This window comes from Myxocyprinus asiaticus, chromosome 29 (assembly GCF_019703515.2).
Source record: "Myxocyprinus asiaticus isolate MX2 ecotype Aquarium Trade chromosome 29, UBuf_Myxa_2, whole genome shotgun sequence".
NCBI lineage: Eukaryota > Metazoa > Chordata > Actinopteri > Cypriniformes > Catostomidae > Myxocyprinus > Myxocyprinus asiaticus.
Window position 1 is genome coordinate 4,916,415 of NC_059372.1, and position 12,135 is coordinate 4,928,549.

The following is a 12,135-nucleotide window of genomic DNA, read 5'->3' on the forward strand; positions in this document are numbered from 1 at the left end:
GTCCGCCAAGGCACTAAAGGAACTGCACGAGGGTAGTGCCGCCCCGGGATTGATGCAGGAACTGCGCTCGGCGACCGACCTCGCTCTCCGAGCGACGGAGGTCACGGCGTGGTCTCTTGGGCGGACGATGGCCACACTAGTGGTCCAGGAATGCCACCTTTGGCTCAATCTGGTCGAGATGGGTGAGGCCAACAAGACACGATTCCTTGCTGCCCCCATTTCCCAAGCAGGCCTATTCGGCGACACCGTCGAGGACTTTGCCCAGCAGTTTTCGATGGTAGAGCAGTAGATGGATGCTAGCCGGCATATCCTGCCCCGGCGTGGCTCAAGATCCCGCACCCCGTCTAGTCATCGCCAAGGGCATCCCCCTGCGGTGACTGCACCAGCTCCGCCGCAGCCCGCCCCTTCGGCCCGGCCCTGGCGTGGAGCCCACTGCAGGAAGCAGACCCCACACGTCTCGCGGCCGCCCAGAACCCGTGAAAGGCTTCAAAGCACCCTTGAGACGGGTGACCCAGGGACAACGATACCCGCTGCTCTGGAGCTGGTAAGCAGATCTCCATCTTTTTGTTACCTTTTGCATTTAATTGCGCTGCATGCCCAAGTGGCTGCAGTACTCAAGAGCTCAGCAAGAGTGGTTTCCTTGTTCCCTGGGTCACGTATCCGGTGTGTACAGCCATCATCACGACCACCGTCCACCACTCTATTTGGCAGGTTTGGCATTCCAGCGGCGGTCTCCCGCCCCTGAGTGCCCAGCTGTGGCACAAATCTGCCCCCGATGTGACAGTCTCCACGGGTCACGAGGACAGGTCTCTTCCTCCCCCGTCCCAGGCTGTTCCGGGGGTGGTCACAAGGAGCCAGTGAAGTGCTTCGATGTCCTTAGACTCAGCACGGCCACGACGTGGTGTGGCACCTCGAGCTCCGCCCCGCCACGAGGCCCCACCTGCCAGTACATCCGATGACGTTGTCCCTTTGGTCCCCCTTGCGCGGAACTTGGACGCATGGCTCGCGCTTTCCAATCCGGCGCGAGGGCTGGTCCGACCGTCCGACTCGGCTGCGCGATCCACTTCGCCGGGCATCCGCCCAGGTTCAGCGGTGTCCACTTCACCTTGGTGAAAGACGAAAACACTGCTACCTTGCGCGGAGATTGCCACCCTCCTACGGAAGGGTGCGATAGAACCTGTCCCTCTAGCCGAGAGGAAGAAGGGGTTTTTCAGCCCCTACTTCATCGTACCGAATAAAGGTGGTGGGTTGAGGCCAATCTTGGACCTGTGAGTTCTGAACTAGGCTTTACACAGACTCCCGTTCAAGATGCTGACGCAAAAACGCATTCTGGCGAGCGTCCGGCATCAAGATTGGTTCGCGGCGGTAGACCTGAAGGATGCGTACTTCCATGCCTCGATCCACAGACCCTTCCTGCGGTTTGCGTTCGAGGGTCAGGCGTATCAGTACAAAGTCCTCCCTTTCGGCCTGTCCCTGTCTCCTCGCGTCTTTACGAAGGTCGCAGAGCCTGCCCTTGCCCCGTTAAGGGAGGTGGGCATTCACGTTCTCAATGACTGGCTAATCCTAGCTCACTCTCGAGACGTGTTGTGTGCACACAGGGACCTGGTGCTCTCACACCTCAGCCGGCTAGGGCTTCGGGTCAACTGGGAAAAGAGCAAGCTCCTCCCGGATCAGAGCATCTCTTTTCTCGGTTTGGAGTTGGACTCAGTCTCCTTGACCCTGCGCCTTACGAACGAGTGCACCCAGTCGGTGCTGGCCTGTTTGAAGGCGTTCAAACAGGGAACAGCGGTTCCACTGAAACTTTTTCAGAGGCTCCTGGGGCATATGGCATCCTCGGCGGTGGCCACCCCGCTCGGGTTGATGCATATGAGGCCACTTCAGCACTGGCTCCAGACTCGAGTCCCGAGATGGGCATGGCGCCACGGGACACACCGCGTGGCCATTACGTCGGTCTGTCACCGTCTTATCAGCCCTTGGACCGACCTCTCATTCCTACGGGCAGATGTTTCTCTAGAACTGATCCCCAGGCGCGTCATGGTCACGACAGATGCCTCCAAAACGGGCTGGGGCGCTGTTTGCAACGGGCACGCAGCCGCCGGCCTCTGGACGGGTCCGCGACTGCATTGACACATCAACTGCCTCAAGTTGTTGGCAATTCTGCTCGCCCTGTGGAGGTTTCGGCCGTTGATCCAGGGCAAGCACGTGTTAGTTCAGACAGACAACATGACAACGGTAGCATATGTCAACCACCAAGGTGGTTTGCGCTCTCGTTGTATGTCACAACTCGCCCGCTGTCTCCTCCTCTGGAGTCAGCAGCACTTCAAGTTGCTGCGAGCCACTCACATCTCGGGCAACCTCAACACTACAGCGGACGCGCTGTCACAACAGGTTACCCTCAGGGGAGAGTGGAGACTCCACCTTCAGGTGGTCCAGCTGATTTGGAGTCTATTTGACAGGCACAGGTGCACCTGTTCGCCTCCCAAGAATCCTCCCCACTGCCCGCTCTGGTACACCCTGACCGAGGCCCCCCTCGGCATAGACGTGCTGGCACACAGCTGGCCCCCTGGCATGCGCAAATATGCATTTCCCCCAGTGAGCCTGCTTGCACAGACCCTGTGCAAGGTCAGGGAGGATGAGGAGCAGGTCGTCCTGGTAGCACCCTACTGGCCCTCCCAGACGTGGTGCTCGGACCTCAAGCTCCTCGCGACAGCTCCCCCCTGGCGAATTCCCCTGAGGAAGGACCTTCTTTCTCAGGGAAGGGGCACCATCTGGCACCCGCGCCCAGACCTCTGGAATCTCCATGTCTGGCCCCTGGACGGGACGCGGAAGACCTAAGCTGTCTCCCACCTGCGGTGGTAGACACGATAACTCAGGCTAGGGCCCCCTCTACGAGGCACCTGTATGCCTTTTAAGTGGCGTCTGTTCGCTAAGTGGTGTTCTTCCCGTCGGGAAGACCCCCAGAGATGCGCAGTCGGATCAGTGCTTTCCTTCCTGCAAGAGAGTTTGGAAGGGAGGCTGTCCCCTTCCACTTTGAAGGTGTACATTGCAGCCATAGCAGCACACCACGACGCATTTGACGGTAAGTCCTTAGGGAAGCACGACCTGATCATCAGGTTCCTAAGAGGCGCCAGGAGGCTGGATCCCTCCAGACCACGCCTCGTTCCCTCATCGGACCTGTGTAGTTCTTCAGGGTCTACAGAGAGCCCCCTTTGAGCCTTTGCAGTCAGCCGAGCTTAAGGCACTCTCCTTGAAGATTGCCCTCCTGACTGCGCTCACTTCCATCAAGAGGGTAGGTGACCTGCAAGCGTTCTCCGTCACTGAAACGTGCCTGGAGTTCGGTCCAGGTTACACTCATGTGATCCTGAGACCCTGACCGGGCTATGTGCCCAAGGTTCCCACCACCCTTTTAGGAGAAGGCAGACCCAGCCCTGTCGTCGCTGTGTCCGGTGCGCGCTTTACACATCTATTTGGATCGCACGCAGAGCTTTAGAATCTCTGAGCAGCTCTTTGTCTGCTTTGGTGCACAGCGGAAAGGAAGCGCTGTCTCCAAGCAGAGGATCGCCCACTGGCTCATTGACGCCATAACTATGGCATATGTCGCTTAGGACATGCCGCCCCCGGTAGGGCTACCAGCCCATTCTACCAGGGGTGTAATGGCTCCCTGGGCCCTGGCCAGGGGTGCCTCTCTAACATACATTTGCAGAGCAGCGGGCTGGGCAACACCCAACACCTGTGCAAGGTTCTACAACCTCCGGGTGGAACCGGTTTCATCCCAGGTAGTGGCACGCAACACAAGCGGATAAGCCCGGGATTGCTGGCCGGGTGTATTGCTTGCACATAGCGCCTTCCACCTCCCATGGAGCTGAAGACGTGCGCCGTTAATTCCCAGTGGTGTTCACAAACTTTGTTCCCTGGTTGACTTCCTCCGAGCCCTGTGGCAGTCGAGTCTTCGGAGAGACTCGCTGCTGGCCCAGTACACGCGCTAACTAAGAGCCCTGTTCTGGGGTAGGTGCTCCGCATGTGGCGGTTCCCTGTAAGGCTAACCCCATGCGATCTATATCTTCCGCTAGTTCGTTTCCCTGCTGGCAAACTGCGTCTTCCTTGGGCAGTGCCCCTCTGCCCCAGTCTCCATGTTTGTAGTAACTCCTCCCCGGGGATATTTAAGTGGAAGAATACGTCACATGGTCTTTCCAACCATGTGGAGAGCCTTCAAGGTAACTCCTCCCCCATTGGGCAGGATCTACCTTGAAGGCTCTCCACATGGTTGGAAAGACCATGTGACGTATTCTTCCACTTAAATATCCCCCCTCTTTGGGCAAGGTGTGGTCTCCGCTGTGTCTTCCCCTTGGGAGGGACACCCCCCGACTAGACCTGGCGGCCCAGTCGGATAATCGATTTCTTTTTTAGGGAGTGGAAAAAGAGAAGGGGAAAAGAGGCCACGACTGGGTTAAGCCTGTCTCTATCTTTGGGTAGTCGACTTGTCCCCAAAAAGGGTCGTTCGACACTCATAACTATGTTGGGGGAGGTTACGTGTCGACCTGGTGTGCTGGCTATGAGGCACACAGCAATTCTGCCCACCACACACCGCCAGTTCACGTAACACAGTTCAGCCCTGTGGCGTTTCGTATAGGGACCCCTAGTGTCGAGAGATAGGGAACGTCATGGTTACTGGTGTAACCTCCGTTCCCTGATGGAGGGAACGAGACGTTGGTCCCTCCTGCCACAACGCTGAACTACCTGCTGAAATGGCCGGACCTTATCTCGGCTCCTCAGCATAAAACCTGAATGAGTGGTTGCATACCAGCTCCTTTTATACCCGTATGTCCGGGGGAATGGCATGCAAATACCACTCGCCAATTTTCATTGGCCTTTTATCAAAGACCAGAGGTGTCTCGGGTTCCCAAGAGTGACCCCTAGTGTCACTACATCGACACCAACGTCTCGTTCTCTCCATCAGGGAACGGAGGTTACACCAGTAACCATGACGTTTCTGAATCTTATGTTCTGCACCTTTAACAATAAAGTACGAGAAATCTTTGATGTATGCCCTGTGTCTGTGTCACTCATTTCTCCCCTAAAGGATCCGGATCAAGACAGCGACTGCAGACCTGACTTGATACTTAGGGTCCAATCCTGAAAATTCCTTACAATACCTGAATAAATAGAATCATCACTCTGTTGTTCTTCTGCTGTGGTTTCTCCTCTCATCTTCATCAGGTTCCTGCAGTCCAGCAGCTTCACTGAACACATCTTCATCTTCACTGGTGTCTGCAGCATCTGCTGTTCTCCAGCATAGATCACATCCACCTGCTCTCTCATGATGAACATCTGAACACAAATACATCATGATTATAATGGACTGACATTTATCAAACCCCAAAAGATCATTATATAATTATACATTTAATCATATAATTATATGGATTAGGGAACGAACTTCATGTACGTTGAGGAGTAGTGTTAAAGGCTTGCCCAGGGTCGACAACCGAAGGCACACGTGCCACCTTTGCCACGCAGAGGGGTTGGCACGAAGGCAATAGCAAGACAGTGGACAAAACATTTGCGTGACCCATTGAGTGCCAATTTGGCGCAAAGCACATCTCTAAACTTTAAGTGGGTCGCACAAGCACAAAGAGTTCAGCTTTGCGTTGTTCGCTCTGTGCAGTGATGATAGGGGTTTAATCTCTCACTGGCTGGCAGAAGCTGGCACTGATGGATAATGTGTCATTAGGCTACATAAATATATTGGTATAGATCTATTCTAATGAACAGATTCCTGACAGCTGAAATATTGTCTGATATTAACCTATAACAGGATTTCTTCAACATATAATCACATTCAGTGAACTCATTTACAATCAGCTGATGGAATTAACGAGCTCATATTTCAGAAATTAAACATGATATTCAGATATTTCTGCTTGTTTCGCCTGTAGAAAAAAAGGGCTTTAAAGTCTGGACCTCCAAGAATTATGAACATATTATGAACAAATTTCTCCTCCAGTGTAATATATGTTGTTTTAATGATATTGATATCAGGAAACAAACTGGCCATGTTTGCCTTCAGATGTTCATAGAGATTATTAAAATCGTTTCGAGTCTTATGAAAAGATTATATGTTAATATCTGTTAAGGAGAAAAAACAAACATTTTCACTAAAATCACAATCTCAACTCAGTAATGTGTGTATTCATGTACAGTCACAATATTATAACAAACACTTTAGAAACGTTCATGAAATTTACCTTAGTTTGATTTCCCACAACACAATAAAGTAGAAAAACACTTAAATTCACAATGCTCCACTTTTAACTTCTGAGTTCTTCTTCTTCTTCTTCTTCTTCTTCTTTAGAGACTCAGGCACATACCACCACCTACTGTTTCCTTTGCTTACAACATGTGTGATCTATTCTACTTTACCCTAATCTTCTGTTGGGGTCTTAAAATGCTTTAGTGTTTCAAATAAGACGTGATTCAAACCAATATTCCACATTAACATGATCAATTTGAGGAGTGCCTATGGTTTGCATGTTCCACATTTTATCATAAGTGTGTCATGCAGTGTGGGACTCACACTGGTCTGGTCTTGGTCTTGACTCGGTCTCATCCTGCCTTGGTCTTGACTTGGTCTCACTTTAGGTGGTTTTGACTACAACACTGCCAATATCCCACATAAACATGGGCAACCATGTTACACTGAGAATAAGATTAAAAATAAATAAAATTAAAATAAAAGTTAATCTGGCTACAGAATCCCCCCAAACCTCTCATGAACCCCCCTTAATTATCCAGACCAGAATAAACATTATCCAATGGTAAACAATAAGAATAGACTCAGGAGGGAGTCATTTACATTGAAGACACACCCACAGTAGAGACATAATTTCTCTAAATACCAAAATCTTTGTTAGTAAATGCAAATTAAACAGCAGACAGATCCTCAGATTATGAATGATGGGCTTTAATAGTGACATCAGACAATATTTATACACACACCAGACAAGACAAGTTGATACAGAAATATTCAAAGTTGAACAAAATTCAAAATGTAAGTTAATGTAAAATATTTCATTATTTATATAAATATGATTAAAACATTTTCACATTTTCAAGATCTCATAGATGCAAGTATAAAGTTGCTAAAGATGTATTTAAGGCAGGGGTTCTTAAGCTTTCTTATAGGACAGAAATAAGAAATGTTGAGTTTACCTGGAACCCAAACTAATACAACACCGAACAATATACTGTATTTGCTATATCCGTTTATTTATACACTTTTATGACAAATCTTTTTTTTTTTCAAAGACTTAAAACTTATAAATTAAAAAACTTAAAAACACTTGAACATGAATACAAACACATTCTCAAATTGTAGATATATATATATATATAAAGTTTTAACTCAATAAAACTCAAATAAATCAATTACATTAAGTTTAAACTAGAATAAGATATCTTAATAATTTTTTCTCAAAGCATCATATTTTGTTGCCCCTACATACATGTACCAAGGCAACTGCTGTATAATTATTGCCAAAAAAGTTTTTATTTACAGGTATTGTCACTACAATAACAATGTGGTAACAAGGTATTATTCAGAAGACAAAGATTCTATAATCTTCTTACATAGTTTGAAAGTCTTACCATATGAATGTAAAAGTTAAGGACTAGTAATAAGAATTGCAGTAACTGGGGACCTGGGGGTAGCTCAGTGGTAAAAGACGCTGGCTACCACACCTGGAGTTCACTAGTTCGAATCTCAGGGCATGCTGAGTTACTCCAACCAGGCTTCCTAAGCAACCAAATTGGCCCGGTTGCTAGGGAGGGTAGAGTCACATGGGGTAACCTCCTCGTGGTTGCTATAATGTGGTTTGTTCTCAGTGGGGCGCATGGTGAATTGAGCATGGATGCTGCGGTGGATGGCGTGAAGCCTCCACATGCGCTATGTCTCCGTGGCAACATGCTCAACAAGCCATGTGATAAGATGCGCGGGTTGACAGTCTCAGATGTGGAGGCAACTGGGATTCATCCTCCGCCACCCAGATTGAGGCAAATCACTACGCGACCACGAGGACTTAAAAGCACATTGGGGATTGGGCATTCCAAATTAGGGAGAAAAGGGGAAAAATAAAAAAAATAATAATTGCAGCAACTATGGTATTTTGGCAGAAACTATGTAAACAATAATTAGATTACTCTTTCGACTCACATGCAGACATTAAGAATCAGCCTACACCCTAGCAATCTTGAAGAGCACACTAGCAACCGCGTAGCAACACCTATTTCTCAGCACCAGAATTATCATAGAGACATGGGGTTGGTCTCATTCAACTCGGGCTAGCAAGCAGCAGCTTTTCAATATGACCCTGGCAACTGCCTAGCAACTATTAAGAGCACCTTATCTCAGCACAAGAACATTGTAAAGACATGAGGGTGGGTTCTTTTGACTTGGGACAGTATACAGAGGCCTTTGGAAGGACATTGTGGTGATGAGTTTAGCCATGGCAGGCGGCAACTAAGATTTTCTTCAGAAAACGTACCTATCTCATTCAAATCTAACGTTTCAGTGAAAAATCAACCTAGTCAGTAGCTCCCTAAATTACTAAATCACTACAAATAGCTTTCACTTATGAATAAATCACATTATTTGCGACAGAAGAGAGGAAAATGCATATCCATGAACAACTCATTCAGTGAAACACAAATAGTTACTCATTAACACACTGTTTACCTTTCAGTCTTCCTCTTCACTTGAGTCAGCTAGTAATAACATCTCTGCAAATGAGGTTTCATTCCAGGGGGAAAACAACAGAAGAGCACGAGCGGTGAATGGATAGATCACTACTTAGGAAACGTTCACTTCAGCTGGCATCACAATCAACCTACATGTTTTAAATCATGTAAATTATCACCTAAAATTAACAGGAATGCATTTTCTTCATATCTGCATATGGTAATCTCTATCATTACATTTTACTAGGGCTCATGATAGTAAAAGGGGACTAGCGATGCCCATGTTGTGAACTGAACAGGTGCTACTGTTAATTCTGTTTGATCGTGAGCAATTCAATAAAGATGTTTGAATACACCTCATCTTGTAACCTGTGTTATCATTATACTGTATCTATGCCCAAAAGGGAACAGTAGGGTTACATCATTTAGTGACCAATGCACCAACACAATGATGTTATAATCACTTTTTTTGCATGCTTGTTTTTTGTTTATCAGCCCCAGGGTCATGTTTTCATTTAGGGATCAACATACAATTCTTGTAAATTCCATGATATTTGTGTGCTGTCTTGTTAATTGCATCTCTTCATACATTCAGAGGATGTGGCCCACTTTGAATCAGTCACATTGCTTGGCTTTGTTCCGTGACATCTTTTTATTTGTTTTTTTTTGAGGTGCAACGAGGAGATCTCAACATCTGCAGCTGTGATAAAAAGTAATTGTTACTCACGCATTGGATCCTATCGCTGGCATCCTATCCATACTACTCTCACTGTTTTTGCCAAACACAGATATAACAGAAACAGCCAGAGTAGTATGGTAGTAAGGCATTCACTACACGGTCTAGATGTTCTGTGGAGGGCGCCACAACATGTTATTGTAATGTGCAGGGCACATTTTGTTCAAAACAGATTGGGCAAATGCTGAAATTGGCCCAGTAGATCGGCGCCCCCAAAGCGATGGCACCCTAAGCGATTGCCTATGTCACCTAATCGGCTGACCGGCACTGCCTCAAAAAGAACTCAGTTATAGTCCAGTAATAAATTAGCTGACAGATATTAACGGAACTAATGGAAGAGCACCTCCCATGTTAGTCCATATTTCACCAGTCATGTTTAAAAAAACATGATCAGCCCTTTCTACAATGCCTATCCTGTCCTAGACAATAGAAATAACATTGAATCCCTAGAAGTTTAAAGCAATGTCTTCCTTAGTGCTTTCCCCCAGCAATTCCCTAGTGCTGTTTCTGATGTGGTGTTACAACCTACTTTGAAAACTAGTCAACAATGACCAAAACATCCTTTTCACCCTTAATCAATTAGGAGCGACCCCTACCATCATATAATCTATGTAACGTCAAGTGAGCGACGTGAAAGGGAACCGAAAATCACAATATCCAGTTTAGCTTTTACTTTACTAAAGAAAATGCTACATTCGCCATGCAATAAAACCAAAGACCCTTCAAAACCTGGAGGCTATTCATCAAGAACTGTGGACAACTGAATACGAAGGCTAAAAGATTATTTTTACTGAAACAACAGTTTTAGTCAGCAGACAGAAAAAAAATTACTTGATAAAAAAATTATATACTTGTGTTTCCATTAAGGTCATTTTTAATCACTGTGATCACTTGGGCAAATACCTTTTTACATGTTTCTGTAGCTGATCTGATTGGTTGAAACTTTTCCTACATGAAGAGCAGTGGTATGGTTTCTCTCAAGTATGGATTCTCTCATGTCTTTTCAGGTTTTGAGACTGAGTGAAACTCTTTCCACAGTGTGAGCACTTGTAAGGTTTCTCTCCAGTATGGATTCTCTCGTGTGTTTTCAGGCTTCGAGACTCAGTGAAACTATTTCCACAGTGTAAGCACTTGTATGGTTTCTCTCCAGTATGGATTCTCTCGTGTTTTTTCAGGTTTTGAGACTGAGTGAAACTCTTTCCACAGTGTGAGCACTTGTAAGGTTTCTCTCCAGTATGGATTCTCTCATGTGTTTTCAGGTTTCGAGACTGAGTGAAACTCTTTCCACAGTGTGAGCACTTGTAAGGTTTTTCTCCAGTGTGAATTCTCTTGTGTGTTTTCAGGTTTTGTGACCAAGTGAAACTCTTTCCACAGTGTGAGCACTTGTGAGGTTTCTCTCCAGTATGAATTCTCTCGTGTGCTTTCAGGGTTTCTGACTTACTGAAACTCTTTCCACAGTGGGAGCACTTGTAAGGTTTTTCTCCAGTATGAATTCTTTGGTGATGTTTCAATATGCCAGCTGTAATAAAGGTCTTTCCACATTCAAAACACATATGAGCACCCACACCGGTATGTATTTTCTGGTGTTCTTTAAAATAGGATGGGTTTGCAAAATTCTTTCCACAAAAAGAACACTTGTAAGGCTTCTCATTTGTGTGTGTTTTCAGATGTAGTTTTAAGTTTGAAATCAAAACAAATGTTTTACCACACTGATCACATTCAAATGGTCTTTCTCCAGAATGACAGCGGAGATGATTCTTGAGACTACCTGCATATGCAAAACTTCTTCCACATTGATGGCACGTGTAAGGCTTCTCTCCAGTGTGAATTCTCATGTGTACATCAAGGGTTGTTTTCATAATGAAACTTTTTCCACACTGATCGCATGTGTAAGGCCTCTCTCCAGTGTTGGGTCTCATGTGTATATTAAGTTTGCTTTTAAAAGTGAAACTTTTTCCACATTGAGTACGGGTAAGAGATTTATTGGCTGCTCTTCTTTGAGGCTTTTTTGGTGAGAAATTCTTAGTCTTTGAGCCACTCAAAGATTTTTTTCCAGTTGTGAAATCATGATGTTTCTGATACTGAAGTTTCTTCTCCACTTCATTCAGTTCTTGATGTTCCTCTTTCACTTCCATCAGCTCTGAAATGAACAAAATAAATTGTCAAAAAAGTATTCAATACAGACAAATGTGAAACATCAAACTGAACCCCAATTTAATGGCAGAACACAAATGTTTCGTATATATTTTTTATTTTTGGAGTGCAAGAATATTTATACCAAGGGTGCCCAAACTTCTGTGACAAGAGATCTACTTTTCATTATGTTATTATAGTAAGTATTATAGTATAAGTATGATCTAGTGTTTTCATTTTACCAAAATTTCAGAAGTCTGTACCTTTATCAGTGAAATTTGATGATTCTCAATACCAAAGCAAAAACGTACACAATTTTTTTTATTTTGTAAACATTGTTTATAGATTTCAAGTAATTATTCAGGATGTAAACAGTGAGTAATAAAGAAAAAAAAAAAAAATCAGAACCAATAAACAATATAACAGAGATACAAATTAAGAAAACAAGATTTTAACAACAGTATCAAGTATTCAAAATTGAAACAAATTAATGTTAGAGGTCGGTAAAAATATAGATTTTCTGATGCTTTGCA

At 45.6% G+C, this 12,135-nt stretch overlaps 2 pseudogenes; both read right to left on the reverse strand.

Moving 5' to 3' along the window:
- The window catches only part of LOC127420189 (gastrula zinc finger protein XlCGF57.1-like), a 166,324-nt pseudogene that overhangs the window by 21,822 nt on the left and 132,367 nt on the right, over positions 1 to 12,135 (reverse strand).
- LOC127420326 (zinc finger protein 501-like) overlaps positions 6,941 to 12,135 on the reverse strand; it is a 47,341-nt pseudogene continuing 42,146 nt past the window's right edge.